Below are 9,917 nucleotides of genomic sequence, written 5' to 3'. Positions count from 1 at the left end.
CGGGCACCCGGCTAAAGAGTGCGGGCGTACCGGCGGTGGAAGGACAAATCGAGGTGATCAGCCCGACGAGTCGCGGGGCGGTGTTAGGTAAAGCACCTTCGCCGGTGGACCTAGGGGCGTTGAAGAGCTGGTTGGCTCGTTATCCTCTCAGGGAGGAAGCAGCCTTTTTGTTTCATGGGTTTAGTGAAGGTTTTCGTTTACCGGTGACACGGGAGGTCTCGGTTGTGTCTAAAAGAAATCTTAAGTCGGCACGCCTACACCCGGAAGTAGTCAGACTTAAGATTAAAGCGGAAATAGGGTTGGGGCGCATGTGCGGCCCTTTTAAGTCCCCACCATTGGAAGGTTTGTGCATATCGCCTTTAGGGGTCGTACCAAAAAAGGAACCGGGTAAGTTTAGGTTGATACAGCATCTTTCTTACCCCGAGGGAGGGTCGGTCAACGACGCGCTAGATCCATCGGATTGTCGGGTCATTTACCAATCATTTGAGCAGGCTCTAGATATAGTACAGAGTTTTGGGAGAAGGGCGTTATTAGCCAAGGTGGATATCGAGTCGGCTTTTCGGCTGTTGCCCCTTCACCCCGAATCTTTTAAGTACATGGGTTTTAGAGTTGCGGGGCTCTATTATGTAGATAGATGCTTGCCGATGGGATGTTCCATCTCGTGTTCCTTTTTTGAATGTTTTAGCTCCTTTTTGCAATGGTGCTTACAGGCGGGCACAGGGCAAGCGGGGGTTACCCACTACCTAGATGATTTTCTGTTGGTGGGGCCAGCGGATACCCAGGTTTGTGAGGAATTGCTTTTTTCCTTGCAGGCCTTGTTCACAGTGGTAGACGTTCCTGTTGCCAGGGACAAGACGGAGGGTCCGGTTACACGTTTGACGTATTTGGGCATAGAAATAGATACTGTGCTAGGGTTATGCCGTTTGCCGATTGAAAAGGTGCGACGTTTGGGGGAGTTGCTTGAAGCGTTTGTTTTGTCAAAGAAAGTCTCGCTGAAGCAGATGCAGTCGTTGCTAGGGCTCCTTAACTTTACTTGTAGAGTCATTCCCATGGGTCGGGTTTTTTGTAGGCGGCTCGAAAGAGCCACGGCGGGTATCAAGAAGCCCCATCACCTCGTTCGAATATCCCAAGATTTGAGGGAAGACCTTCGAGTTTGGTTGCTTTTCCTGCGCGAGTTTAACGGTGTTCGTATATGGCTCCGGGCCCCAGTAGATAATTCAGAGCTTCAGCTATTTACTGACGCGTCCGGTTCCATCGGTTTCGGCGCCTTTTTTGAAGGAGATTGGTGCGCGGAGCCTTGGCCAGAAGTTTGGGGAGTTTTGGGCCTTACGAAGAACATACTGCTCTTAGAACTTTTCCCCATCGTAGTGGCAGTTGAGTTATGGGCTTACAGGCTTTGTAATAGGAGGATCCTTTTTTGGTGCAATAATTTGGGTGTTGTTCAGGCAGTAAATAATCAGAGGGCGGAGTCTCCGTTGGCTTTGAAGTTGTTGAGGCACTTGACGCTTCTTTGCTTACGGAGGAACATTGAGTTTAGGGCGCAGCATGTTCCGGGAGTGTCTAATGAGATAGCAGACGCCTTATCTCGTTTGCAGTGGGACAGGTTTCGTTCTCTCGCTCCTTACGCTTCTATTCATGGTTTAAACTGCCCCTCCCATGTATGGCAGATTGTCGTGCCGGCATCAAAGGCCTCGCAATGAAGTCTCTGGCCCCTAGCACGTTAAGGACCTACACGGCAGCTTGGGACAATTGGCAGGGTTTCTTGGCTTCCACACGTGAGGGAGGTAAGACGGTTGACGACCGTATGGCAGAGTTTGTTTGGAACTGGCATGAAAGGGGTCGTTCTAAGGCTGCTATGTCTGCGGCGCTGTCTGGTATCGCTTACTTTTCTAAACTACATGGCGTTGCAGATCCCACAAAATAGTTTCTGCTATCCAAAGCGATGAAGGGGTGGGCGAAGGAACACCCTAGCATAGGCGACACGCGTAGACCAATTGACCCGGCTTTGCTTAAAGATCTGATTGTGGCTGTATCAGGGGTTGCTTTAGGCGAGTACGAATCGGCCCTTTTTAGTTTAGCTTTTTCATTGGCATATTTCGGGGCGTTTAGAATCGGCGAGCTTGTAGCCTCTAGTAAGAGTTCCGCGACATCGGGTTTATTGTTTAAACACGTGGTAGTTAAGAAGGAATTGATATTGTGTAAAATTCATAGGTCCAAGACTGACCAACTTGGCAGGGGTCGTTGGATTTCTATAAAAGAACACTCAGACGCTGTTATCTGCACAGTTGCCTTGGCGCGGCGTTTTAATGCTCTTCGCCCTCCAAGTGGCGCACAGTGGCTTGTACATGTTAATCTTACACCTTTATCTAAGTTTCAGTTCATAAAGCTGTTTCAAAATTGCCTTATAGCCTTAGGCCTGCCCACAGACCAGTTCGGGACACATTCATTTAGGATAGGGGCAGCAACCTGCGCAGCTGTTGATGGTGCTTCGGTCGACACCTTACAAAAGTTGGGTCGATGGAAGTCATCAGCTTATAAAACTTATTTAAGGGAGGATAAGTTGCTTAAGTAGCTGCGCTCCTTGCGAGTTTGTTGGGAAACCCAGGGGCCTTATGCCTACTGCCGCTTTGGAGTTTGAGGGGCTTTTCAGTTTTGCCCTCAAAGAGGTTTTATGTTTTTCACCTTCAGCTGGGTCACCCAACTATTGTTTTCCCTTCCTCAAGATGCATTTATTTGTTATATTGTGATTCAGTTTCTGACTAGGTAACTTTTCTTGCAGGGTTAACCAGGAATGCTAACGGTCGGGTGTGGTTTGTAGGACACTCATTTATATTTTGGGCTGGTCGGCACCCCTTAGCTTTGCAGGCCCCCCTTTTGTTAGGTGCAGATGACGTCCGTTGGTTAGGTTTCCGCGGTATGCGCTGGAAGCGACTACTGGAAGCCTTATGGACGGCAGAGGATAAGTTCGGGACCCCGGACTGGGTGGTCATTCACTTAGGGGGGAACGATTTGGGCACTTGCAAAGGCATCGAGCTAATACATGCTGTTAGGAACGACTTGCAAGTGCTAGTTAACCGTTGGCCCAATGTGCGCATCGCTTGGTCGGACATTGTCCCACGGCGAGTTTGGCGAGGACCCCAGGGTGGTAAGGCATTAGACGGAGTTCGTCGTAAGGTCAATATGGCAGTTGGCCGTTTTGTCCTCAGTGTGGGTGGCCGCGTCATACGGCATCCACGTTTACGTTACGAAGAAGAGAGCTTCTATAGGCCTGATGGGGTACACCTAACGGGAGTAGGGTTAGAGCTGTTTATCAGTGACTTATGTAGTTTCCTTTAGGTATTGGAGGGTCACAGTTTGGTGGCGGGCCTGGTTCTATGAACCGGGCTTTGGCGGGAAGCAGTGCTCCTGGGCAGCCTATTATTTAGCGCAGGAGTGACTGGGTAGCATCTTTCCTTTGAGAGCGGCAAGTTGGTCACCGCCCATAAGGGGGGACCTGGTCCCTGTCCAAGGGAAGGGCCGAAGGCTGTGCCAATTAAGGGGGGATGGTACTACCTCAGGCCAGTCTGTGCGGGGCGGGAATCCGCTTCCGTTTATTTATTATTGTTTCCAGCAAGGCTGTGGCCTCGGAGCACTGCTTTTGTCCTGCCACCCATTACCAATTCTAATTCGATCAATAAATTATGGCTGTGACCTCTTTAATTGCATTTCATGTGTCAGTGTGTTCATTTCTAGGCTTAGGTTAAGATAAGTTAACAAATAGAATGATAAAACGAATGGGTGACTTAATGCATACGAATACTTAATTAAGTTTGAGGATAGATAAGCACCCTGTTTGATATTTAAAATTTGTTAGTTAGTTAAGGGTTAAGGCTGGGTAAGGTGTGGTTAGGAAGTGGTCAGTTGATGTGATAAGCCTATCATAGGATTTGTGGGAGGTTACAAATTACCCATATATATTCCTTGGTAAGAGGAGCCATTTTCCTCTTTTCCAGTTTCTTCAAACCATCCACTCACCCACCCGACTAAGCTGGTTGGTATGCTTTTTTGTTTTGTTGGATTTTGCATTTTTGTGTTTTCTTCCAACAGGTAGAAGTTCAGCCTGGCGGGAAGCAGTGCTCCTGGGCGGCCTATTATTTAGCGCAGGAGTGACTGGGTAGCATCTTTCCTTTGAGAGCGGCAAGTTGGTCACCGCCCATAAGGGGGGACCTGGTCCCTGTCCAAGGGAAGGGCCGAAGGCTGTGCCAATTAAGGGGGGATGGTACTACCTCAGGCCAGTCTGCGCGGGGCGGGAATCCGCTTCCGTTTATTTATTATTGTTTCCAGCAAGGCTGTGGCCTCGGAGCACTGCTTTTGTCCTGCCACCCATTACCAATTCTAATTCGATCAATAAATTATGGCTGTGACCTCTTTAATTGCATTTCATGTGTCAGTGTGTTCATTTCTAGGCTTAGGTTAAGATAAGTTAACAAATAGAATGATAAAACGAATGGGTGACTTAATGAAACCATACAAAATAAATATTACAATTGTAACATAATTATAAACAAAATCTGTCAACATTAGTCCTATTAATTTACCCTGGCCTCAGACTATTCCAGGTGGACCTGACATTCATAGGGGGGGTAAATATTTTTTTCTTGTTGTCAAAATAAATTGACAGCTGCCTTCTGAGTGAAATTATATCCAGTTGTTTTATTTGCTAGTTATGGACCCTGATTTAATTTTGTGTTTAACATAATCCATTAATAAATCCGGTTAATGCAACTACAATTATCATCAACATTGGTAAAGAATTCCTAGTGATCAGTACTGTAAAAGGAAGTGTTAATAGAGGGACTGAAAGTGAAGTAAATATGCTAATGACCCTTTCATAATTATGTATTACTAATCTAATTAATTAGCCACTCACAATTCCTGTTTAATTCAAAAAATACTATTCGTTTTCTGCTCTAAATGAATGGTGTGTTAGACATCTGTGTGACAAAATTCAATTTATCCATACCCCAGGAGATATCCTATACATGGGACTTACAATTATACACACAATATATGTAGTTTCCTTTCAGCCATTTACACAAAGATTCTGCTATACAAACATACAATACAAATAGATAATGTATACTCTGGATATATGGTATACTGTATAACACATTATAAGGATAATGATTATCTATACTGAAGGATATTATTATCTACTAGCTAAAAATCCCAGCGTCGCCTGGGTTTAAATATTCAAGTTATTAAGTTTTATTATGGGATGTCATCCAAATCCAGTGGAAGGCCCAGAACAGGCTCCTGGGGTCAAAGTTCTGCCCGGCATCTCTGGGTCAAAGTTCTGCCCAGCATACACCAACGGGAGGTCTGACCGGTACCTCAAACCCCTAGTATGTCTTCTGGAATCCAATGTTACCTGGGTAGGGAGAGGAGGAGGGTTAGGATACCTGCCGATGGGTGTCGGCATCAGGATTTTGGCCGCCGGGATCCAGAGCGAACCCATCCCTTAACTTAGGTATCTTATAGATTTAAAAAAATGGTTTAAAGGAGATATAAAGTTGTATTTCTACTTTATGGTATCCTGTTCTGTGTGCCAGTAGCAATAAGTATGTAAATACAAGTGACAGCTGAGATGAATAATAATTTGAAAATGGCTTTTCAATGGGAAATACAGTATAAGGACGCTTTGTTTTGCATACTCTATGGCAGGGGTGGGGGATACACCCCTTTCATGTGATGTCACATGGGGGTGGGGCCACAATCGCCTGTGGATGCTCCGGGCCGATTGAGGATTGCCCGGGGAGCTGTAAGGGCAGCGGCGTGACCGTCTGAAGTATCCTGAGAATGCCCCAGATGGCACTGCTGCATAGATTCTGGCTGCAAGGTGGCACCATGCTAGACAGATGAGGCTATCAGAAAAAAACTCAGAGGGCCAGACCAAATGATTCTAGGGGCCTTATACGGTACCCGGGCCAGAGGTTCCCCATCAATGCTCTATGGGATCATTAAGCTTTGATAGTCTCTAAATTAGGGGTGAGCGGGTTCGGATTTCTGAAATCCGAACCCCCCCGAGCCCCCCCGATCCGAGTCCGATCCGAATCAGGCTCGACTTTTCCCGCCTGACTCGGATCTGAAATCGAGGCAAAACGTCATCATCCCGCCTTCCGAGTCTCGCGGGTTTTGGATCCTATATAAGGTACCCGCGTCGGCGCCATTTTCTCACTCGGCTGTGGACAGTGAAGAGGGAGGGTGGGAGTTAGGGCTGTGTAGTGTAGTGTAGTGTAGTGCTGCTGTTGTCCACTACTTCAAAGTCCTTAGGGGCTGGCTGTGTTGTGCTGTGCTGCTGTTGTTAATAGGGGCTGTGTCCACTACTTCAAAGTCCATAGGGGCTGGCTGGACTGTGTTGTGCAGTCAGTTCTCCATAGGGGCTGTGTCCACTCCAAAGTCCTGTGCAGTGTCCCAGTCCTAAAGGGGTGCTGTAGTGTTGTCCAGGGGGTGCTCTGTCCATCAGGGGTGCTCCCCCCAAGTGCTAAAAAAATAATATATTTTCTGTGTTTGTGAATTGTGTGCGCAGTAGCCGCACGTGCATCAACAAAGTAGTGCCAAGCGTGCGCCTGTGTCATAAGTAAAGGGCCGGCTGGCTTGACCGTTAAGGGTGCTGTAACCCCCGAAAGTACACTCCAGTCCAAACCAAAAAAAAAATTATTTTCTGTGTTTGTGAATTGTGTGCGCAGTAGCCGCACGTGCATCAACAAAGTAGTGCCAAGCGTGCGCCTGTGTCATAAGTAAAGGGCCGGCTGGCTTGACCGTTAAGGGTGCTGTAACCCCCGAAAGTACACTCCAGTCCAAACCAAAAAAAAAATTATTTTCTGTGTTTGTGAATTGTGTGCGCAGTAGCAGCACGTGCATCAACAAAGTAGTGCCAAGCGTGCGCCTGTGTCATAAGTAAAGGGCCGGCTGGCTTGACCGTTAAGGGTGCTGTAACCCCCGAAAGTACACTCCAGTCCAAACCAAAAAAAAAATTATTTTCTGTGTTTGTGAATTGTGTGCGCAGTATCCGCATGTGCATCAACAGAGTAGTGCCAAGCGTGCGCCTGTGTCATAAGTAAAGGGCCGGCTGGCTTGACCGTTAAAGGGTGCTGTAACCCCCAAAGTACACTCCAGTCCAAACCAAAAAAAAAATTATTTTCTGTGTTTGTGAATTGTGTGCGCAGTAGCCGCACGTGCATCAACAAAGTAGTGCCAAGCGTGCGCCTGTGTCATAAGTAAAGGGCCGGCTGGCTTGACCGTTAAGGGTGCTGTGACCCCCGAAAGTACACTCCAGTCCAAACCCAAAAAAAAATTATTTTCTGTGTTTGTGAATTGTGTGCGCAGTAGCCGCACGTGCATCAACAAAGTAGTGCCAAGCGTGCGCCTGTGTCATAAGTAAAGGGCCGGCTGGCTTGACCGTTAAGGGTGCTGTAACCCCCGAAAGTACACTCCAGTCCAAACCAAAAAAAAAATTATTTTCTGTGTTTGTGAATTGTGTGCGCAGTAGCCGCACGTGCATCAACAAAGTAGTGCCAAGCGTGCGCCTGTGTCATAAGTAAAGGGCCGGCTGGCTTGACCGTTAAAGGGTGCTGTAACCCCCGAAAGTACACTCCAGTCCAAACCAAAAAAAAAATTATTTTCTGTGTTTGTGAATTGTGTGCGCAGTAGCCGCACGTGCATCAACAAAGTAGTGCCAAGCGTGCGCCTGTGTCATAAGTAAAGGGCCGGCTGGCTTGACCGTTAAAGGGTGCTGTAACCCCCAAAGTACACTCCAGTCCAAACCAAAAAAAAAATTATTTTCTGTGTTTGTGAATTGTGTGCGCAGTAGCCGCACGTGCATCAACAAAGTAGTGCCAAGTGTGCGCCTGTGTCATAAGTAAAGGGCCGGCTGGCTTGACCGTTAAAGGGTGCTGTAACCCCCGAAAGTACAGTCCAGTCCAAATAAAAAAAAAAATTATTTTCTGTGTTTGTGAATTGTGTGCGCAGTAGCCGCACGTGCATCAACAAAGTAGTGCCAAGCGTGCGCCTGTGTCATAAGTAAAGGGCCGGCTGGCTTGACCGTTAAAGGGTGCTGTAACCCCCAAAGTACACTCCAGTCCAAACCAAAAAAAAAATTATTTTCTGTGTTTGTGAATTGTGTGCGCAGTAGCCGCACGTGCATCAACAAAGTAGTGCCAAGCGTGCGCCTGTGTCATAAGTAAAGGGCCGGCTGGCTAGACCGTTAAAGGGTGCTGTAACCCCCGAAAGTACACTCCAGTCCAAACCAAAAAAAATATTATTTTCTGTGTTTGTGAATTGTGTGCGCAGTAGCCGCACGTGCATCAACAAAGTAGTGCCAAGCGTGCGCCTGTGTCTTAAGTAAAGGGCCGGCTGGCTTGACCGTTAAAGGGTTCTGTAACCCCCAAAGTACACTCCAAACCAAAAAAATATATATTTTCTGTGTTTGTGACTTGTGTGCACTGTGGCTGCACGTGCATCAACAAAGGAGCAGCGCCAAGCGTGCGCCTGTGTCCCATAAGTAAAGAGCCGGCTGGCTCATTTCTTAAAGGGTGGTGTAACCCACAAAGTGCACTACTCTCCAGCAAAAATAAAATAATATTTTCTGTGTTTGTGTGCGCTTTAGCCGCACGTATATATATCAATATAACATAAATGGAGGACCAAACTTTCTCCGATAAAAATAAAATAGGGAAAGATCAAGAACCACTTCCTCCTAGTGCTGTTGCTGCTGCTGGGAGTTGTTCATCATCCCAGAGAGGAAGTAGGAACATCACTACTTTTACTAAACAATTGACCCTCCAACAGTCCCTAGCGATGAGGATGAAGTACGACAGCAGTCATCCTGAAGCAAAACGTATAACTGAGGCCTTGACTGCTATGTTGGTGTTAGACGTGCGTCCGGTATCCGACATTAGTGCAGTGGGATTTAGACAATTGATGGAGGTAGTGTGTCCTCGGTTCCAAATCCCATCTAGATTCCACCTGCATCCTCAAAGCAGCAGCGACAAGCGTGCGTCTGTCTGTTAAAGGGTGGTGACACCCTCAAAGTGTGCTACACAAACAATTAAAATATTGTTCTTTTTTTTTCTGTCTTTGTGAATTGTGTGGGCTGTAGCCGCACCTGCATCCTTAAAGCAGCAGCGACAAGCGTGCGTCTGTCTGTTAAAGGGTGGTGTAACTCTCAAAGTGCTCCAAAAAATAAAAAACTATTTTTTTAATGTGTTTGTGACTTGTGTGCGATGTAGCCACACTTGCATCCTCAAAGCAGCAGCGACAAGCGTGCGTCTGTCTGTTAAAGGGTGGTGACACCCTCAAAGTGTGCTACACAAACAATAAAAATATTCATCTTCTTTTTTCTGTCTATGTGAATTGTGTGGGCTGTAGCCGCACCTGCATCCTTAAAGCAGCAGTGACAAGCGTGCGTCTGTCTGTTAAAGGGTGGTGACACCCTCAAAGTGTGCTACACAAACAATAAAAATATTCTTCTTCTTTTTTCTGTCTATGTGAATTGTGTGGGCTGTAGCCGCACCTGCATCCTTAAAGCAGCAGCGACAAGCGTGCGTCTGTCTGTTAAAGGGTGGTGACACCTCAAAGTGTTCTACACAAACAATTAAAATATTGTTCTTTTTTTTCGGTCTTTGTGAAATGTGTTGGCTGTAGCCACACCTGCATCCTTAAAGCAGCAGCGACAAGCGTGCGTCTGTCTGTTAAAGGGTGGTGTAACTGTCAAAGTGCTCCAAAAAATAAAAAACTATTTTTTTAATGTGTTTGTGACTTGTGTGCGATGTAGCCGCACTTGCATCCTCAAAGCAGCAGCGACAAGCGTGCGTCTGTCTGTTAAAGGGTGGTGACACCCTCAAAGTGTGCTACACAAACAATAAAAATATTTTTCT

The 9,917-nt window shown here is 46.7% G+C and overlaps 1 pseudogene; it reads left to right on the top strand.

The window, feature by feature from the left end:
* The first annotated feature begins 1,451 nt into the window (after nucleotides 1–1,451).
* Nucleotides 1,452–2,687, top strand: LOC148519568 (uncharacterized; annotated as a pseudogene).
* The last annotated feature ends 7,230 nt before the right edge of the window (nucleotides 2,688–9,917 follow it).

This window comes from Taudactylus pleione, unplaced genomic scaffold (assembly GCF_031769625.1).
Source record: "Taudactylus pleione unplaced genomic scaffold, aTauple2 ptg000188l, whole genome shotgun sequence".
Taxonomy (NCBI): domain Eukaryota; kingdom Metazoa; phylum Chordata; class Amphibia; order Anura; family Myobatrachidae; genus Taudactylus; species Taudactylus pleione.
Note: the sequence above shows the minus strand (reverse complement) of the source record. Positions and strands in the feature narration are given on the sequence as shown.